General features: G+C 35.9%; 1 long non-coding RNA gene across 3 annotated transcripts in view; it reads right to left on the reverse strand.

Annotated features, from left to right (window-relative positions):
* Positions 1-22,540, reverse strand: part of LOC132362225 (uncharacterized) — a 745,765-nt gene that overhangs the window by 40,698 nt on the left and 682,527 nt on the right. The window lies entirely within an intron of this gene.

Consider the following 22,540-nt stretch of genomic DNA (forward strand, 5'->3'; position numbering starts at 1 on the left):
ACCAAAGACCTGCAGCTAAAAACAACACAATTTATTATCTCACAGTTTCCACAGGTCAGGAGTTTGGCACACCTTAGTGGCATCCTCTGGCATCTCACAAACCTGCAATCAAGGTACTGGCCAGGGATAGGTTCTCACCCGGGGCTTCACTAGGGAAGGGATCCATTTCCATGGTCACTTAGGTTGTTGGCAGAATTCATTTTCTTATGATTGTAAGACTGAGGCATTCAGCTTCTTGCTGGCTGTCAGCTGGAGGCTGCCCACAGCTGCTGGATGCTGCCCACGGTTCTTTGCTATGTGGGCTTCCTCAAAATAGCTGCTTACCTCATCGAGCCAGTAGAAAGCATCTCCTAGCCTGTCTGCTACCAAAATAGACGTCTTAGGTAACGTAACAAAATCATAGGAGTGGCAATCTATCATCTTTTCCATATTTTGTTGGTTAAAAGCAAGTCACAGGTCCTACCCACACCCAAGCAAGGAGGATAACACAACGGTATAGACGAGGAGGTGGGGATCATGGGGTAAGGGTGCCACCATTTTTAAGCTCCATCTGTACTGGACTACCAAAGGTTCTGTATTGTTTTATATGTTATGTTTGTGTATACTCTTTGTTTGGATTATCATTTCTATCCCTATTGCTAGGCAAAATCTCATTTATCCTGCAAAATAAAGCTCTCTTACTTTTTTGGATAGATCTTGCTGAAACTTCCCCTGAAAAAAAAAGATATCACAATCCTTTTCTTCCCTTTTGTACCTTTTATTTTTTTCTCATTATTTATCATAATGTATTATAAAAATTTGCTTAATTGTCTGCCTCTTTTACCTTTATGATATTCTAAAAAGATTGGAATCATATCCTAATTATATTTGCATTTTCAATATTTTGCACAGAGTTTAACACTTAATAAGTTGGTTGAATGAATAGTTTAATGATTTCCTACAAGAAGAAACTTTCCAAACAGCCCATATGTTGGCTCTGTGTTTATTAAAGGGGTAAAAAACAAAAAAACAAAACTCACCTTAACCATGTCAGTTTACTCTCCATTGACAAAACAATAGATCTTGTTTCTATGCCTTGACTCTACTTTTGTTCTAGAACCTCAGGGTCACATTTCTTCCATGACCCAAACAGACTTCTTTGGTCATCTTGAGCAGTAACAGTTTTTCTCTTACTCTTAAAAATAGAGTAGAATAATGGCAAAAAAAACACACAAAAAACAAAACAAAACAAAATAAAAGCAAAAAAAAAAAAAAACCCCTCCCTTAACACAACTTACCCACAAAAAAATGTGAGAAATAAGACTTAGCTCCCTGAAAAAGCCACTTAATACGATATTATTAACTTATTCTGCAAATATTCACAAGGAACAGAGGGGACATCTTCTTTTCATATCAATGTAGGATCTGTTACAGTGGCTGTTTTGAGATGTGAATATATCAGTGGGATGCAGGGATTACATTCATTCTATTCAGGGTTTCTTCTTAGGTTTTGTAGAAACATTTCCAGAGCATTCGTTACATTAAATTCTGGTTTTCTACTCATTGAATACTGTGATAATAGAACAACAGAAAAAAGAATCATGAGAAAAAACATGAGACACATGTCTAAAGAACTAAATGTCTATTATCAGAAAAATTTAATGCTGAATAACAATAACCATAAAAATGTATGGTTTTCTTCTCTTGCTTCCTTGTTAATGTTTCCCAATCTTTGATATTACACTTCTCTATCAGTAAGGATAAGCTTCTTTTAATGAATATCATAATCAAAATACTAGTATTACAATCACAAATAATGTATTTTTGGCTATTGAAAAATAAGAAAATTGATGCTATTTAAATATAACTTTTTCCATGATGCAAAAGCTTGAAACTTTAGCTAACTAAGGCTACTGCAAATTTAGGATAAAGGCTGCAGCCTTTTTCCATAAAGGTAGATATAGAAGATTTATATTACCCTCAAAAATACGGAAAATAAAGTTATCCACCAAGTTTAACCTTTTATTGAGAATGTATTTTAAATTAAACCTTCCATTTTATAAGTATCTATGAGCATCATGAAACTAATTAAAGGAAAATATTCTGCTGTAATGTTACTTTCTAAAATCTTCATATTATTTCATAGTCTTGATTATATCATGGTCTCGACAACATATATTCTCCAATTGTTCAAAAAAAAGACAAAATTTATGACAAGGAACAATAATATCCATAATGGTTTGAACTTATTTTCTTCAAGATTAATATTTTATTGTCAATCAAGAGAAACCATAATAAAAGTATATGCTACTAGGAGATATAAAGTATTTGTTTTAATAGTTTCATTATTATTTTTCTATTGTAATGATTGCAATTATATGTAATCTAATTATTACATTATTATGGAGGATATTGGGATTTTCTTTTGGATTTTTTTCCGTGCTTTGCTTTTATAAGATCTAGAAGAAATGTGTAGAGTATTAACTCAGCTAGACACAGCAAAGATTTGGGGTTGATATTTATGTTAGATAGGAAAAAAGATCATAGGTGAATTTTATTTTCTTTTTTATGTTTAATTTTAATTTAGTGTCATTGATTTATTTGAGAGTAGTTCTCATTGGGTGATGGGTTACTTTCTATAGCATGTATTTCTGTAATATTGAATTTGTATGACTTTATAATTTCTTTTTATTTAGAAAAATTTATTTTAAGAAGAAACAACAAAAATAAAATATGATTTTTTAAAGACTAATTATAGACAATAAGATAAAATTCATGTCATTCAAAATATAATTTAAATACTGGAACTGCTAACTTTAATAAAGATAAGAGAAAGTCAGGAGAAACTAAGAAGTAAGTTTTTATTAACAAAATATATTTTTATATTACACTTTTCATAACATAAACATCATAAACATCTTTCTATATTAATAAATATATTTTTATAACATCAGTTGTAATGGGTTCATAGTAAAGAAATAATACAATTTATTTTACCAGTCACTGTTTTTAATATTTCTAATTTTTTATTTGTAAAAATACCATTATGATGAATTGTTTTGTTCATAAATCTGTTTTCTGGTAGAACAAATTTCTAAATAGACAATCCTTAAATTAAAAAATTGTATTGTTTTTCTTTAAGCTTTTAGCAAATATTTTGCTAATTTGCCCTCTAGAATAGTTGTACCCAGTCCCATTCCCATTTTCATATGTATGAGAGTTCCCATTTCTGTGTGTATATACCAGCTTCTATATGAGAATATGCGTTCATATAAAAAGTTTCTTACTTTCAAAATAAACAGTTGATTAATACACGAGTTAAATACTTTTTGTATGTTTGTCATTTTTAATTTTTTGTTAGTTGTATCATCATATTATTACCCACTTTTTCTGAGAGTTTTGACTTTTTCTATTTTAACAGTAAGGGCTCTTTATATATTTTGGGGAGCAACCCTTTGTCTGTCAATCTTGCCATAAATAATTTTCACAGCTTATATTTGCTTTTTTAATCTATACATGGTGTATTTGGAAATGCAGATGTTTAAAAATTATATAATAACATCTATTTATATATTATTAATTTTATGTTTACATGGCTTTGCTATATAATTATTAAGAATTTTACATTTTATTTTAGGCCTTTTGTGATTATTGCCTCAATCTTCCTTTTTGTGTTTAAATTTTTAAACTTTTTATTTTGAAATGATTAGATTCTCAGAGAAAGCTGAAAGCATAGTACAGAGGTCCTCATAAACCTTTCAACAAATTTCCTTCAATGGTAACATCTTATATAATACAATATCAAAACCAGAAAATTGACATTGACACAATATTGCTAACTAGACTATAGACTTTCAGATTTCAGCAATTTTTATATGCACTCATGTGTGTGCATGTGTGTGTAGTTCTACAATATTCTATTACATGTACAGATTCATGTAACCACCACCACAATCAAGGCACAGGACTGTTCCATTACCACAAAGGGATCCTCCTATGCTACATCAATCCCCATCTCCCCATTCCTAGCCCCTGCTAACCACTACTCTCTTATCCATCTATAATTTTGTCATTTAGAGAATTTTTTTATCAAGGGAACCATGCATAATATAACATTTTTTTGATTGGATTTTTTCACTCTGCCTAATATCTGGGCTTATTAAATGCATATATTTCTTTTGTTGTTTTGTTTTGATACCTCCACTTCTCCATTTATATTTTGTTTGATTTTATTATTTATCTTATTTTTTAAAATTAATTTACGGTGTTAACCATTGTGATTGAATGCTGGGAGGTGGTATAGAAGTCTCCACCTCCCTCCCCATCCAGATGCGGTGTTGTTAGCACTACTTCATGCTGCCTTACAGCTGTCTCCTGGCCTTTGGCTTCACTGGTGGATCATCAAGCTCTTCTAACCCTGACTCTTCAAGTAATCCTTTGTTTAGGACACACAAGAGAACTGTAACTTAACTGTCCCTAAGGCTAAAATCTCTGTGCAGTGCTATTGAAGACTTATGATCCTTATATAAGGCTTCTAAAACTCATAGTCTCTGATATTGATGACAATGATATAATACTAGCTGCAATTTATTGAGTACTTGGTATACATTGAATAGTTTTCAGTTGATGTCTAATTTAAGCCTTACAACCACTGTACTAAATAGGTATTATAGCTCCATTTTACCAATGAAGAAACTAAAACAAGTTAATATCAAAAAATTTAACTACTAAGTCCACAGTGAGGATTCTAAGGAAAGTCTGTGGAACAGTACAGCCTGTATAATAAACCATTCTATTATTAATATCACCAAAATTTGGACAAACTGTAATAAAAAATCCAAATGATCAGGAGATAGTATCTAAGAGATATACTTGTGGAAAAGATCTCTATTTTCTGCCCTTAACTACAGTGATGAATTAGGTGATACTAAACCTTCTGATGGATTGATACAACCACGGGCGTCTTCCTAGGAAAATAGTGACTCACACCATCGCTTTAACAGTGGCCTTATTTTAATATACTGATTTCCCAGTTGGTTTAAACTTCTACATGAAAATCAACATATCCTCTCAGTGAGCAGTCTATGCTGGTCCACTGATATTAGATAGTTAGGGATTAGTTGACTACAGTAAAAGCTGTTGAATAATGCTTCTTTTAAAAGGGTGTCAACTTATCCTGACATTGTCCTGACATCTCTTAATATTTTGTATTCTTTATTTGATGACCTAGGCTTACCTAGTCAATCAGAACATAACGAGAAAGGGAAAGCCATCTCAACTCCAGAAAATGACCTTGATCCCATCTGGAAAAGTGCTCAGGTAATATAATTCATTTGATGCTGGTCTTTGCTGATCTTTTTCTTGTCCTCTCCAAAAAACAGAAGAACGTTACCTACAACTTCCTGACTGAAAAGTTGGGAGAGCTCTACTCAATGTTTGAATCCACTCTTCTTAGTGATAATCCTTGAGAAAACTATACCAATCATCCCTTTTCTACTGTAAGCGGCCTGGCTCAGAAAACCCATGGACTTCTCTTTTTCTAAGAACTAGTTAGACATACTCTACCTTTGGGCAGTTGAGGTTAGTTTATAGGTTGTAGGAGCAGCACCTTATCATAAACTATATATAAAGCTATAGGTTGAAATTTTCTCTCTCTTTTTTCTTTTTCTAATGAGTTGAAAGATTCTTTCAATGTACCTTTCAATCTCTAGGATTAATTTCTTGGACAATTCCCCAGTGAGCCCCTAAGTGATCCTGATAAGGGTCCACTTTTTGTGTATACTTAATATTACACATTCATAAGAGATTTAAATTTCCAAATCACTTAACGTATGCATAGGGTGACAGGGGAAGAAAAGATAATTACACCAGTTGTGGCCAACTTTAGGGATTCTTAAGTACATATTTTCTCCTATATTATTTTCTACCCACTTTTCTCATTCCCCTATTAAAAAAATAGCTATGCTGATCATTTATCATTTGGGGATCTGAATGCTGGGAGTATCAATGGCTCCAATGGTGTCCTCTTTGGAGAGCTGAGGAATGTGAGAATTATTTTCTTATGGGCCATTTTTCTAGTCTGAGTCAATATTAATTAAAATGGTAAATTCTACAACTTTATGTAAAGAATGGGAGTGTTGAAAGATGGTAAAATGTATGATTTTGAGCAAGCACACAAAACCGTACTTCTCTCTCATCTGTGTTGAGAAACAACTAAAAAATAATGCTAGTGGATCTGCAGATTGGAGCATTAAAATGATTTTTTGATTATTGATAAAAGTTGAAATAAACACTGTGGCTTAGGACAAATACCAAAAGGCACTAACTGTCTGTTTTCTCTGGGTCTAGAAGTTAAAAAATCTGCCATTTGAGCAGATGCCTACCCAAGAAAGAATTAAGGAGTAAGAGATTAAATTCCTCAAGTCAGAATTTTTAATAGATTAGATCTATTCAACTGAGAAGTCTGAATCAATGTCTGGCTATCATTGGCCAGACATATCATCTGGCTATCATGACCAAAAAGATAACCAAGGAAGTTAAAAGGAAAAAGAAATTATCTTCAGGGAAAGAAGGAAGGGGAGAGAAGCATTTCTCCTTCTAACAGTAGGAAAACTCTGGAGAAAATGTATCCATGTATCTTACCACATTGTTCATTGCTTACACTTTCTTTAGCTCCTCTCTGAGGTGCATTTATCATCTAGGTCTGCCACTTGCTAGCCACAAGACATGGGAAAACTACTTAACTGCCCTAATTTAGGGATCAATTTTTTATATGCCAAATGGTCATTATAATAGGACCTATTTCATAGGTTTGTTGTAAGGATTAAATGATGTAACTCATGACCAGTCTTCATCATAGTGTCTGACACATGACAAACACTCAATAAATAATAGGGCAAAGCAATGTCTGTACCATATGAAATATGATCTCACAGGTACCAGAAACTGAGTAATGTTTGATCACTTCCATGCCAAATTTAACTCTTGGCCTAACTATGTCTAAATTTACTTATATGTAAGGTTGGCCTAGGACGATAAAGGATTGAGAAGAATTAGGTTAACTGCATCGTTGACACTTGGCATTTATGGCTTTTAGTTTCTAGCGGGGAAGGAAAAAAAATCTAATTCTTGGCCCAAGGGAAAATTACTGTAAGAATATGGAGTCACTTAGAATTTCAAAGGAATGCTGAAGAAACAGGCAACTGATGAAGCTTCAGAAGCAAGAACTGATCTTTAGTCGAAATGAAGGAGAAATGTAAGCCATTTTAAAAAATCTTGTATTCCTCAGCCTTGGAGAGAGAAAAACCATTTGCTTGTATTGAAGACATGTTCTTGCCTCTTGGCTGTACAGATGGTAACAGAAAGGCTCCAGAAGAAGTTTTCAAAAACCAGACTTCCCTAGAGAGAGGACTCAGCAACTTGATATAGCAACTTCCCAAAATGGCACAGAACAGAGAAAAGGTGATACCACAGATGGAAATTGTGGGTGTTAGAAAGGGCACATTGGTTCCAGGTAGCCTAAAAGCAATATGTAGCTACTCTGGTGACCTTTTGCTGGTCAAAGACCATTTAAAATCTCAGATCAGATGATCAATGAAGAGATTCTCTTCTGAACTTCAACAACATATTGCTGTCAGGATAAGTAACACTTTAAATAAAAAGATTCAGTTTATTTTTTTCAAGATAAAATTTTCCCCTGAACAATACATTGGATCCTCTTTAGTTTATATTATTGGAATAAAAACTTCTATCCTGACAGCCTAGATTTAGCCAACTTCTAGGAACTTCAGTAGAAGGACTTAATTTCCATTTCTGGGACAATGTTGCAAAATTGATTTTTATGCCTATTTCTACACTGCTACTTAGTCCCTCCCTTCCTTCCTTCCTTCCTTTCCTTCCTTCTTCTCCTTCCTTTCCTTCTTTCCTTCCTCCCTCCCTCCGTCCCTCCCTTCCTTCCTTCCTTCCTTCCTCCCTCCCTCCTTCCCTTCCTTCCTTCCTTTCTTTCTTTTTTTGTTAGCTAGTTTGTTAGGTATTGGAAATATTGTGTCCATCAGAGTAACAAGGGAGTTCTCACGGGCTTTGAGGACTGGATACAATTGAGAACTACCTTATTATTCTAAGTCCTACCTCTGTCTGGCTATGTTATTTCTTGGAATATATTTGACCTCAAGATAATTGTTTGCTTTGCTTTATTGGTCTTTGTTTTGTTTTTTAATTTTGTAAAGTGTTTTAAAACAGTAGTGTATTTTACACTTTCCTAAAGTATTCTTAATTAATTTGGCTAATACAACTAGAGTGATATTGAAGAAACAAGTTATACATTTTCTAATATTAAGTAGGTAACACATTTTAGTTTTTATTGCAGTGGCTTTTTATGTACAGTGCATTTGGAATATAACAACATTATTTTCCAAAATGTTACTTTAGGGAATCATTCTTATACTAAGAGAAAAAGAAATAATATATAAGAATAACATATATTTTTAGTTAGATTGCTACAGATATTTTATGTCCTAGAATTTATTCTAGTTTTACATTTACACTGCCAAAAGTTAATATTTTTACTCAGACAAAACTTTAGGGCACTTTAAAATCTCTTTATCACACTCAACTCAATTAAAAACTATGTCCCAAATGTCAGAATCTTTATCAAATGCTAAATAGTATACAGGGAAGGAATTTCTAAGTATCTAAAAGCCAGTCAAGAATTAAATTCCTCCCAAGCATCAGTTAGTATGTGGAACAAAATACCTTTGTTATAATTCTATTTTCTTACTATTTCAGTTTTTTAAAAGTTGGTTTACCTTTCCACTTACCGTGGATATTCTTGTATAAATCTCCAATGAAATAAAAAACATTTATTGAAATGAATGTTTACCTTTAAAATTTTTTGTCTTGACATTAACTCAGGTTGAGACAAAATTGCTGTATTCTAAATGTCCACAAAAAAGCTTAAAAATGAAATGGATTAAAATGTAAATATTTTCTTTGGTACTTGTGATGCAAAAATATGAGTCTTTGAATTGCCCCACTGTTCATGGCAAAGCAATGTCTGTACCACGTCCAATATGATCTCACATGTACTAGAAACTGGAGAGTTTAAAAGCCCTTCTATTCTTTCCCTTTCAGTAACTGCCTTCACCCTTTGGGGCCACTTTCATGTGCCAGACCCAGTGGAGCTGTGTTAACATTAAAACAATCCCCCTGACAGAAAATCAGATCAATTGTAAGCCAGTTCTTTACTGAGGTAAACAGCTTTAAGGGCTGACTGGAAACCCACTTGACAAAATAAATATATATTTGTTACCCCAGCTTTGTTTATCTCTCATATCTGCTTTTTTTTTATTACATAAAGGAAACTTAGTCTTAATATAATTGGGAATGTCATTTTTAATAAAGCTCTCTTTCACTTCACAGAATTAAGTCTACCTAGGATTGGTTCTCTTTAAAGAGAAGGGAAGTAACATTTGCTATGTGTGTGCTTCTCCTGTCATGTATTGGGCAACTGTGTGGTGACAATACTCTGTCATTCCCAGTTCATTGATTAGTCATTCCTATAAGGATTACACAGATATGTATTCCTGTAAACAACACTCAGAAAACCACACTGTATCTGTTTTGACTTCTTTATCCTCCACAGCAACCCTGAGAATACAGTATTTGGTCCATTTCACAGAGGGGGCAACTGAGTCATAGAGATGTTCAGGAATGTAGTTTGGGATAAGCAACTACTTAATTAACTTGGGCCCATTTAACTGCAAAGTTGGTACCCTTCCCTTTTTGTTTTTTTGGGTTTTTTTGGTTTGTTTGATTTGCTTTGTTTTTTGGCCACGCTGCATGGCATATATGGGATCTTAGTTCCCTCACCAGGGATCAAACCCGGGCCCGCTGCAGTGGAAGCACAGAGTCCTAACCACTAGACCGCCAGGGAAGTCCCAGTACCTTTCCATTTTTCTGCCTCATGAGTTGGATGTTTCTACTACAAGTGTGTGTGTGTGTGTGTGTGTGTGTGTGTGTGTGTGTGTGTATGTGTGTTCTGACAAAAATCAATGATGTTTCCAGTACTAGTTAAGAAGAGCGCATTTCCCCAGTCTGAACAGTTTCTGATTTGAAAATGAAATCTCATTTCTCTCATCAGATGAACAAGAACATGTTTACAAGAACTTACTATACAGTTGAACAATAAATAACAATAACACCCTACATTTTATACAACTTTACAGTTTGCAAGGAGTTTCATATCTAATCGTCTCATTTTGTTTTTCAAACAACACTGGGTATAATTATTATATGAATTTTCAAATCAAATTTATGCCAATAAGACTGGGAAGCTTAAAGAGGTGGTACAGGGCTAAGGGTTGAAAAAAATATCAAAATTGTGTTATATAGTCCAAAGCAAATGAGAAGCAGTATTATAGTAAACAAACAAAAAAGCACTGCATTTGGAGTTCCAAAACCTGGTTGCTATTTTCCAGCTGCACAAGAATGCAGCACAAGAAGAATTTAGTACTCACCTCTCAAAGCCCCAATTCCTTCAACTTTAAATTAAGGGATTAAATTAGAGATAAATTCTGAGGCTCCTCATTCAATCTCTATTTTAACATAGATATCTCTTGGTCTAGATAAAGTTGCCCAAAGTCTAAATCTATCCCCCAAATTGCTGCAATGTCACCCCTGTTCCCAGCTTGGATTCCCCTGGGCTCCTCTTTGTGTGTGGGCTGTCCCTGGTTTGCATTATGTCTACCCAGGTGTGAAATTCTGCCCCTTCCTTGGCTGCTAGGAACAAAACAAAAGGTAAACAATTAGCATACATAATTGTAGCAGATTCTACTAAAGTTATGGTCACAAGGTGGAATCCCATGGTTCATACGCACAAAAACCCTCTCAATTCCTCATAAGACATTCCTTCTCATAAAGTCATGTTGGGTACCCTGCCAACAGCAATTTTTCATTCATCCACCTATACCTAGCCTTCCTTCAATGTACTAGTCTGCTCAGGTTGCCATAAGATAGCATAGACTGGGTGGCTTAAATGACATAAATTTATTTTCTCAGTTCTGGAGATTAGGAGCCCAAGATCAAGGTGCCAGCAGGGTTGGTTTCTGATAGATTTCTCTAACTGGTTTGCAGACAGCTGCCTTCTTCTTGCTGTGTCCTTACCCTGTTTTTCCTCTGTGCAGAGACAGAGAAGAGAAAAATAGAAAGAAAGAGAAAGAGAAACAGAAAGAGAAAGAGAGGAAAAGAGAGAAAGAGAAGGCAAGAAACAAAGAGAAAGGGAGAGAGAGAGAGGGAGAAAGAGAGCACCAGCGAGCACTGCCTAGAGTCTCTTCCTCCTTTTACAAGGACACCAATCCTATTGGATTAGGGTCCCACCCTTATAATCTCATTTAATCTTAATCACATCCTTAAAGACCCTATCTCCAAAGAGAGTCACATTAGAGACTCAACGTATGAAAATTTGGGGAAGGAGCATAATTCAATCCAGAACATTCCATTATTCCAACTTCTCTCTCTACTTCCTTTCTCTTTCTTGCTCTCACTCTCACTCTCCTAGTGCTCTGAAACATCCAAATTCTTCACTTCTCAAACACCTTCTGGGTCTTAATTCTAAACTTGCATTCCAAGTGCTCATTTTGGAGGATGGGGAGAGGAAAGAAAGGGAAGGAAACAGAAGGAAAAGAAAGACAGTCTTCTATTGCTACATCTCTCCTTCTTTAAACATTTGTAATATATAAATGGTATGTGTTGCACGGGCTCTTCAAAGTACAAGAAAGCAATATGACTAGATTTCCCAATTTGCATATAAAAATATGATTGCCAGAACCTCTTCATGTTATAAGGTTTCAATGACACAATGAGAAAAGTGTACAAAGCATTGTGAATTCTCAGGAAAGAACAGTGCTATAAATATACAAGCATAGAAGTCCAGACTTCACTGATACAGTGACCAAATAGTCTGTTTTAAAACTTGGCAAAAATATTTATGCACATGTTTCAGTTAACCAGACAGAAATTTTGCGACTTGGAGGACATCATAATTTTGCAGTTATGATGCATATGCCAGTGCCCAGGACAGGGGTATAGGCACATAGACGGTATTTAACCAGTATTTGTGAAATGAATGAGCTAGTTTTATCATTTAAAGCCTGCTTCTATGTCCTAAAGTTACTAGTTTTATTTTGGTAAATTGTATTTTAAAAAATTGAGGTTAAAAAAAAAATATATATATATATATATATATATATATATATATATACATACATAAACACATGGCAGCCTGTAGCCTGTTGTCTTACCTTCAATCAGGCCTTGTGGTAAAGCACATGTTAATGCTTTGTTGACAGGCTGCAGTATAAATTGGAGGCATTATGGTTCAAAGGAGAGGAATTTACCTTCACTTTCCTTTGTGGAAGTTCTGCACCGATGCATGGGTGTCCACATCCATTTGTGCCCACCTGGGCCTAACTTCAAATATGAGTTGATGCTTTTCTTTTCTTTCTGAATTGCATCCAGGCTGAGTAGATGGCAAATGCTCAGTTCTCTCTAAAGCAAGTTGGGATTTAGTAAAGCAGTTGGGTTACCCTCCTGGCACAAAGAGCAGCAACACAGCTGAGGACGATTGATGATTTTTAACAGCAAGAGAATATTTGAGCCTTCCTTCCATGAGATGCCAGTGGGAGAAGCTAGAAAATAGCAAGTTCAGGTTTCTTTACTCTTGCCATGATTTAAGTTTTCTGACTGTGCAAAAAACTTTAAAGACATATTTTAAAACTTTCAAGCATCTATTGGAACATCAAAACGTTCTTGCTCAAAAGTGACTGGATGATTTAATTATAAATTGTTCTGAATATTTTGAAACATTTTCCTTCAAAGTAATATATTTCAATGAATATGAATGTAATTGGTACATTCACTGTACCTCCAAATGCAAAATGTGCCTATATTTGCATATGTTTTCATCTAATTACATAATCTAATTTTAAGAGGCTATGCCTTCATAGGCTTGAAGATGAGGTACTGAGTTTTTGTTTTTTTTAATTAATTTCTATTGGAGTATAGTTGCTTTACAGTGTTGTGTTAGTTTCTGCTGTACAGCAAAGTGAATCAGTTATACACATATCCCCTCTTTTTTAGATTTCCTTCCCATTTAGGTCACCACAGAGCATTTAGTAGAGTTCCCTGTGCTATGCAGTAGGTTCTCATTAGTTATCTATTTTATACATAGTAGTGTATATATGTCAATCCCAATCTCCTAATTCATCCCACCCCCCTTCCTCCCTTGGCGTCCGTAAGTTTGCTCTCTACAACTGTCTCTATTTCTGCTTTGCAAATAAATTCAACTGTACCATTTTCCTAGATTCCACATATGAGCGATATTATATGATATTTGTTTTTCTCTTTCTGACTTACTTCACTCTGTATGGTACTGAGTTTTTATGATTAAGGATTCACCCTGTCTTTTCTCCTGTGAATGAGAAACAAAAAAGTTAAGTAGAAGCTTCAATATTCTGTCTGTCATTGATGAACAGCTTGAATCCAAATCTTGGCATCACTAGATATCTTTAGCCTTGTAACCAGAGACTCCAAGGATTTTATCAGGACAACATCCTTCTTCATAGGAAAATGCCTTAATCCTGTAGTTTATTTGTTCAGCTTCCAGAAATATCTTGCTCTTGTCCAAATAGAGTTCTGTGAAGGTTGGGGGTTTAAGTGGAGGACGGAGGTTGTCTCTGGAGGCATCAGCACAGACAGATGTCAGCGACCAGTCCCAGACATTGATATTTCCAGTTGCAAATTGCAGCTGTGATACTGACTGACTGACTAGGGAAGCTGTGGCTAGAGCCGTTCCTAGGCTGTCAGCATAGTTAGGAGCCCAGGCCCTGGCATCCAACTCAGGCTCAAATCCGACTGGTTCTTCTACTCATTAGCTGGGCATCTTTGGATGATTTACTTCACCTGTTAAGCCTCAGTTTCCTCACTTATAAAATGGGGTAAAATGGGGCTAATAACACCTAATCCGTGGCAAGCTGCCATGATTACATAATTTAGGTCATTGATGCCAAGTGCAGTGCCTGTACTGAGTGCCCTATAAATGTGAGTAGGGTTATAATTAGAGGCATGGCCTGGATTTGGTGACATCATAGAGCCATAGGTCACAACCCTGCCTGCACATTAGAATCACCTGGGGAACTTTTAAGAAATGCCAATGCCCAGGTCCACCCCGGAGATTAATTCAATTTAAAGCTCCCCAGGTGATTCTAATGTGCACAAAGATTGTGCACTGCCATAGACACGCCAATTTTCAAATCTATAAGGGCTTTTAGTGATCAGTGAAACCAATGTCCTCCTTTTCCAGATGGGGATGAGGACCAGTATAGTTCAATGATATGTCTAGGATCATTTTTAGTAAGTGGCAGGGAATGCAAGCTTCCTGATTTCTAGCCCGGAATACTTTCTCCTTTATAGAATATATTAAAACCTGACATATTTCCCCTGATAGTTTTAGGGACTTTGTCATTTATTAAGTTAACTGGTAATGAGATTTTGTACCATGGTGGCTGAATCTGGTTAATACACCGTGCTCCTTTGATACGATAGTATTCCTGAAGCTTTGTTGTGAAGGTGTAGCATATAAGGGAATATAAGTTTTCCTTAGAAAAAGGAGTTGTACCTGTTGGCCATTCGTATGCCTTCTTTGGAAATATATCCATTCAGTTCCTCAGCCCATTTTTAATTGAATTTTTTTTAATTGAGCTGTGTGAATTCTTTATATATTTTGGATATTAATCCCTTATCAGATATTTAGTTTGCAAATATTCTCTCCCATGTACAACAACATGGATGAAACTGGAGGGCATTATGCTAAGTGAAATAAGTCAGACAAAGACAAATATTGTATGATATCACTTATACATGGAATCTAAGAAAGCCAAATGCATAGAAACTGCGAGTAGAATGGCGGTTACCAGGGGCTTTGGGGGTGAGGGAAATGGGGAGATGCTGGTCAAAGAGACCACAGACTTCCAGTTCGAAGAAGAATATGTTCTGGGACCTAGTGCACAGCATGGTGACTGGAGTTAACAGTAATGTATTATATGCTTGGAAGTTGTTAAGAAAGTAAATCTTATATGTCCTCACCACAAAAAAGAAATAGTAATTATGTGACCTATTGGAGGTGTTCACCAAGGCCATGTCGGTAATCATTTTGCCAAATAACAGCATATCACATCAACACTTTGTACATCTTAAACTTACTGAATGTCATGTGTCAACTGTATCTCAATAAAGCTGAAAAAAAAAAAAAAAGGAGCTGTGTGTATGATCTCCAAAGTTGTATTCTGTTGGGTTTATCCTTAGGATGAAGAAGCAAAACCATTTCTCCTTGGTGCCTGAGTGTCTCAGGTACGCAGTACAAGCACCGGACTGGCACAAACTGGTAACGGTGCTGGAGGCTGGGGAGCAGCTCCAGTGACCCCTGCTTCCAGGACTGTTGCTTGCCTCCCCCTGAGTTGCCCCAGTTACACAGCTGCTGGAGCGGCACCATTAATTAGGGGATGTGTCTTGTTCCCCACCATCTGGATGACACCGCCCGCCCAGTCCCATCCCAAGTCTCCCTTCTGGCGCCTTGTACACCATGCCCCTCCCCCTTCAAAAGCACTTGGGGACTCAGCCCCTCACTCGAGCTCCACGTGGGGTGCAGTGGTGTGTTGGGTACCACACGGGAAAGTGCCAGGGATAGTTCAAGCAAGAGACCCTGCAGTGTAAAGTAACCAAGAAAAGAACAGTGAAGTTGAAGTCAACCTTGTGTGACTAAATTGGGATATCTTCTCAGGAAGCAGTAACAATTCAAGTGTTTTACCATATTCTCAAATCAAAATGTCTGAAGCTTGCAAACATACTTGTGCAATAGAGAATTTATACATTAGGATATGCCTTACTGTATATATACATATATGTTACATATAAATTGCAAAATGCTTCACTCTACTTTCCTTACATTTTCTATGGTAAAAAATGAGTCGCAATTGGTGTTGGGTAAAAAGAAAGACCTCAGTAAATACATTAGAACATCATTTTCAAGCATTTCTGAATCTTTTCTTTTTACATCCAAATTTCTTAATGGAGAGTCTTCAATAAGATAAAACTATTCTAAGAATATTATATGTGTGTGTGTGTGTGTGTGTGTATACAATATGTAGTATTCTACAGTTGACTGTTTCAAGAAAATTCACAGTTATATAGGAGTGCCTGGTAGGAATTGAAACCACATTGAATTTTTGTAAGTGATAGAAAATTAGGTTTGTTTAATAATTTGTACAAACCATTACTCTTAAAGAAACTGAACTGCACCCAGACTAAAATTCCCAGATTCACCCTCCTTCTGCCAAATGTTATTAGCAGCAAAAGTGCGCCTGCTGTCACTGTGACCTCAGCTGACCTCTTAATTTCTTGAGTTCAAGTCCAATTAACCTCTAGGAAGAGGCACAACTGTTCTAACCAGACAAGTCAATAGAATCCAATAGTAATCATTTCATTTTCTGCCTTGTCAAAGGGTGGCCCTCCCACCTAACCCATTTCACACAAAGGTGGTCATTTATCACCGCTTAGAGAACTGTACTGAGCCATGTCTGAGCCCTGCCTGAAGTACATTCATCAACTGCACAGACAGGGGCTGGGGTGTGCTGTGGTTTGGGAGGGTTTAGCGGAAGGTGCTGCTGGAAAACCTGCCTTGTTTCTGCAACCTGTTGGTGTGCTTTGCATAACAGCACCCAGCGTGTGGACCCAGACTGAAAGTGGTAAATGGGTAATGTATTTCCTTCAAGGAAAGCTATCCCCCTTCCTGAAGAATATATAAAGTCTTTCTTTCCAGGGCAGCCAGACATTGTTATAATCATTTTTAAAAGACTCACTTGGAAAGTCAACGGTGAAAAAAAATCATTAAAAAGAACTAGATATGTACAACCAAACCTCTTTCCCATCTAGGCTGCTCCTGGAAAATGAGGGGAAGACCATTACCTGTGTAGTTCATGTAAAATAAAGTTTACTTTAAACCAATTTTCTAGACGACTATTCACAAATAATCTAAGATGTTCATGGTAACACAGGCATTTCCAGAAGTAGTTCTCTGAAATAAGAATTTTTTCTGAAAATGACATTTTATTTACTCTAATATTAATATGCTTTATGAACTGATTTATTAGAAATTGAATTCTAGAGAGGATCTAAAAATGAATTATGGTAAAATATTTTTAGTGCTTCCAATTACATAAAATATCAGTATGGAAACTTGATATTATTTTATTTATATTCCTATGAGAGGGCTATGGATATTTACATATATATGCCAATTTTCTTATGCTTTGATTGTTATCATCTCAATAAATATGAAAAATTATAAATAAGAAACTGGTTATTGAGAAACTATATAATGTGTCTGCTCTGGCAGCCATTTAAAATTAACAAACAAAACTTCTCAATATAGTATTTACTTTTATATTGGATCTTTTGGGCTCTGTGGATTTAATACTTTTTTCTTAAAAAAACAAATTTCTGAACTAAGGGTCAATGTCCTTTGGCGTCACTAAGATTGTATCCTCATATCTTGCCTTTCATTTATGTTCCTCTATTTCTTTTTTATGTTCCATTTCTACTCTTCTCACCAAAGAACAAGAACTCTAAGGTACAGAAAAGGATACTAAATGGGCAGAATTAACAATGCCAGTTCCAGACTAAGTTCCTCTCCAAAAGTGAGGCCACTTTTGTAATGGACCCTAAGGTATAAGGAATTGGTCCCTCCCTTTCTAGAATAACACTGTCCAATAGAACTTTCTATGAAGATGGAAATGTTCTGTAACCATGCGGTCCAACAGAGTAACCAACACAGCCACATGTGCCTATGGAGCACTTGCAATAGGGCTACTGCTGCTGAGGGACTGATAGCGCAGTATCTAGAATTTTCTCATTTTTCACTAGTTGGGACTTAGCAGGTAGACTCTGCCCTTGAAAATTAACAAACAATCTCATACTCTCAAAGGTACAATTGACCTTCACCTTTGTTTCTGCCTTTACATTCTCACTGAGTCTGTGGCTTTTAGCTGTGCGTCTAATAACACGTGCATGGGCAGGATATGCTGATCTTAATCTCACACAAACAGGCCCTGAGTCTCAGTATGGATAGTAACAGACCTACGTGGGAATTAGAGTTATTTTCAATAGGAATTAAAACATAAAACTTTATGTCATCTCACAGACTTCTAGGAGGATAGTCTCAACATGATCTGAGTTTGGTAATACATGGATTAATTGGTAAATGTGAAGGACTTAGGCTACTTTTGACAAAAGAAATGATTGCTCCTTATATCGTATGCATATATTCCTTAAAGTTACAGAATGTCTCTTGCAAATAGGTTGACATTGGATGTGAATATTTTAAGATCAATACAGAGATTGACATAAGGAAAAATTTAGGCAGCTTTGGAAGTATTATTATAAAGATATAAAATATTGTTTCTGTGAATTAGCACACTGTCCTCCAATGACTATTCACATGTATGAGACAAAAAACAGCAGTGAAAAAAAATTCTCTCTAATTTAGTTGTTCAGTTTCCTACTGTCTTGTATTAAAAGCTACCTAATAGAATTTATAGTTGGAGAAACCTTTTAGGCAGCACTCTTTGTATTTTTTATTAAGTCCAAACTCAGAGAATCTACTTAATGTCAATTCTGTACAATGGTTATACTGCACAGCATATTTTATTTTAAATCTGCAGGACATGATGATAAATTGATAATTGACCCCAAGGCCATTATAAATAAAGAGGCCCTGTTTTTCATTAGTACAGTATTACCTAGTCATAAGGGAAAGAAGACCAATGCTAATTTTGCCCTGAGAAGTGAGCAATCAAGAACTCATGGTTTTAAAAACACACATTTAAAGAAAGCAAATTTCTAGTTGTGAACAGTTGAAGAAAATGCAATTATAGGAACATATGATTAGAAACATGCCAAAAACTGTTTGTGTTGTGTGCTGATAAATAGAACATTCTTAACTGTGTTTACTTAAAAAAAAATCTAGCTGAGAAATAAACTAAAAAATATCAGGTAATATAATTCCTGTTGGCATTCTTGTTTAGGGTATCCAGGTATAATTGTCTCATGTTGACATTCCCACCCTGGGAGGGAGCAGCTTCCTTAAAAGTTTACTCATGTGAAGGTCATTTTAAAAATGCTCCTCCAACCCACATACACTTACACCATATGTAGACCACCTGTCTCAGCTCTATTGGCCCTTGTTTCTTTAATAAATGAACAAAATGTGTTTGGGGACTCTTGCTACAAGCAAAGATATCATGGAACATACAAGTTCTAGAAAACACAGTCAGCGATCTTGAGGATCCAAATGTAGAGAGAATGGAGACTTCCTGAAGGTAATATTTTATAAATATAATAGCGGATATTAACCAACCGCTATGCCCATGCAAAAAAATAAAGAGATATTGTGAATTTGAGAGCACTAAAAAGACTATCAAGAAATATACTGAGTTTAAAAATAGTCTTGAAGAATGAGCAGAATTTTAATTGATAAGCTACAGGGGAAGCTTTGAGCTTCAAGCACACCACCAAAAACATGAAAAGACAACCTATGGAATGGGAGAAGATATTAACAATTCACATATCTAATAATGAACTAGGATCTCTAAAGAAGATATACAAATGGCCAAGAAGCACACGAAAAGATGCTCACCGTCTTAGTCATTTGGGAAATGCAAATCAAAGCCACAATGAGACATCACTTCTTACCCACTAGGATGGCTAAATAAAAAAAGATAAACAATAAAAAGTGTTAGCGAGGATACACAGAACTTGCCAGTGGACCATAACGTAGGGCAGCCACTTTGCAAAACAGCTGGTCAGCTCCTCAAAAAGCTAAAACCAGAGTTAACATGTAACCCAGCATCCTACTCCTAAGTATACATCCAAGAGGACTGAAAATATATGTTTACACAAAAACTTGTACCTAATGTTTATATTAGCATTATTCACAATAGCAAAAAAGTAGAAACAACCCAAATGTCCATTAAGTGATGAATGTATGAACAAAATGTGGTATATCCATACAACAGAATATTATTCAGCCATACACAGGAATGAAGTACTGATACACGCTACAACATGGATAAACTTTAAAAACACACTGAGTGAAATAAACCAGACACAAAGGCCATGTACTGTATGATTCCATTCATATGAAATGTCCAGATAGGCAAATCCATAGGAAAAGAAAGTAGATTTATGGTTTCTAGGGAGGAGGGGGAGGAGGATATAGGGAGTGACTGGGAGTGGATACAGGGTTTCTTTTTGAGTTGATAAAAATATTCTGGAATTAGATAGCAGTATGATTGTGCAGCTTCATGAATATACTAAAAAACACTGAATTGTATATTTAAAAGGGTGAATTTTATGGTATATGATTCATATCTCGATTATTTAAAAACAAGGATGTAAGAAGCTCTCTGGATAAAGCGAGTGCGTGGTATAAAAAAGAAGAGAAAAGGTGAGAAGGAATAAGAAATATCTGGAAGAGGGTAAATGATCTTGTCAATAGTAGTTATAGGATGGAGATGAATATCAGTTTGTATTTATATATAGTAGTGGGAGGTGAAGTTGAAATGGTTGGATGAAGGAAAGATCAGGGACGGTTTCAAAGGGTAGGCTAAGGAGTTTGGCACTTATTTGTTGATATTAAGGAGTCGAATTAATTTGGCGGTAGTATTATTTTATCTAATTTGGAAGGAGAAAAAGCTGGAAGGGGCAGATCAGCTACCCACAATGCATACTGGTTTCCCTGAAAGATAAGAAAATATCATATCTGGTAGTTGAGGTGATGTGGGGAGAGAGAGTCATGGGGTGTGGGTTGAAGAGCAGGAGAAACTGAGAGGTAGTTTCCTTGACTCAAGAATTTCCCTCTGACCAGAAGAGAATGTCTCCTGTTTTCTACCATGTACCAAGTAAAATGAAATCTGTATCTTTAAAAGTACAAGAAGAATTTCAGATTTTACTTTAGATGTGTTATTAAACATCAATTATGATCTCTTCTGAAATGTTGCTAATAATTTTAACAAAGCCTTTTTATTCATTACGGAAAAACAGAGTGACTCATCAACAGGGAGAAAGTTAATCAGGGTTAGGAATTTAGTTAAACTGTAAAGGAACTAGAGGCTAGGATAAATCTGGGAGTCAGGGCTGGAAGAAATGTTTGCCTACAAGGCAAATGCACAGTTCTCTGCCTGGTGACAAATAAAATGGTAGCAACATTAGCAAAGAAAGGAAAGTTTAGAAAGGAGACACTGATATCATGGAGTCATTGATTCAATGAGCACTTGCTGATTTTCTTCTATATCGCTTCTTTAGTCATCCAGACTGCAGTGAACAAACGACATGGTCTCCACTGTTCAGGTGCTCAGAACCTCTGGGAGAGATTCTCTTTTCTTGTAAACAATTACAATAAAATGTGACAGCATTAAAGCTGGGCACGAGGAAAAGTTGGTGGAGGATGGACCAGAGAAATTGTGACAGAGGATGGTCTATTTGAGGTATGTATTAAAAATTAATAGAAGCTCCCCAAGCCAGAAAATCAGCAAAAGACTTTAAAGGTCAGAGAGCAGTGTTTGCAGCCCTAGGGAAACCAAGCCTAGGGAGCATTCTAGTGTCTAGCATCTAGGGAGTGTTGATGAGAAACGTGGTGAGGCTGGATCCTCAGGTACTGGAAAGGGAGAAGATGCTAGAAGATACTGGTGATGATATAGATTTCAGCTTTCATTCCACTGATAATGGGGAATCAGTGAAGTTTGTAAAGCAGAAAAAAACAGGATTATATTTACATTCTGGAAATATTAATATTGTGGTGGGATTTGAGGGTTGAGGAAGCTGGCTAAGATTTTGTTCTCTTCTCAATGAGAGACAATGAAGACCCCCTCTGGGGCTGGTAGAGGACACGGAGAAAAAGGAACAGATTCAGGAGCTTTTTAGAAGGATGTTAACAGAAATAAGTGATGTGATAAGGGGAGAAGGTGCGAGGGGGGGGGAAGTTATCAAGGAAGACTGCAAGGTTTCTGGTTTGTGTGACATAAAACGGATGTGTCGTTTACTGAGATAGGGAAGACTGGAAGGGAAGCAGGTCTCAAGAGGAGGAGGGGCAGACAATAAATTCATGTTGGTGTATGCTGAAATACACACTGGGACAAAAACCCAAAGATGGGGCCTCTCTTCCTCTTTACCTTGATGGGAAAAAGGTGATTAGCCTATACGTTTCCTTGCATCCACGATGAGAATATGATTCATTTTCTTCTCACCAGGGTTATCAGTGCAATTTAATTGTTTTAGAGGCTTTCATTTTTTGATTTAGGTAAGGACTGCTTGGATTCCCAAACCAGCCTTGCACATTTTTGTACTATGGATTGTGCTTTGTTTTGCTGCTTTTGTTGTTATTTACTGTTCTCTGTTGAAATAGCCCACGAGCAGGAGAAATGAGTTGAGCATTTGACATTCAGTATCTGGTTAA

Source organism: Balaenoptera ricei, chromosome 3, assembly GCF_028023285.1.
Source record: "Balaenoptera ricei isolate mBalRic1 chromosome 3, mBalRic1.hap2, whole genome shotgun sequence".
Lineage (NCBI taxonomy): Eukaryota > Metazoa > Chordata > Mammalia > Artiodactyla > Balaenopteridae > Balaenoptera > Balaenoptera ricei.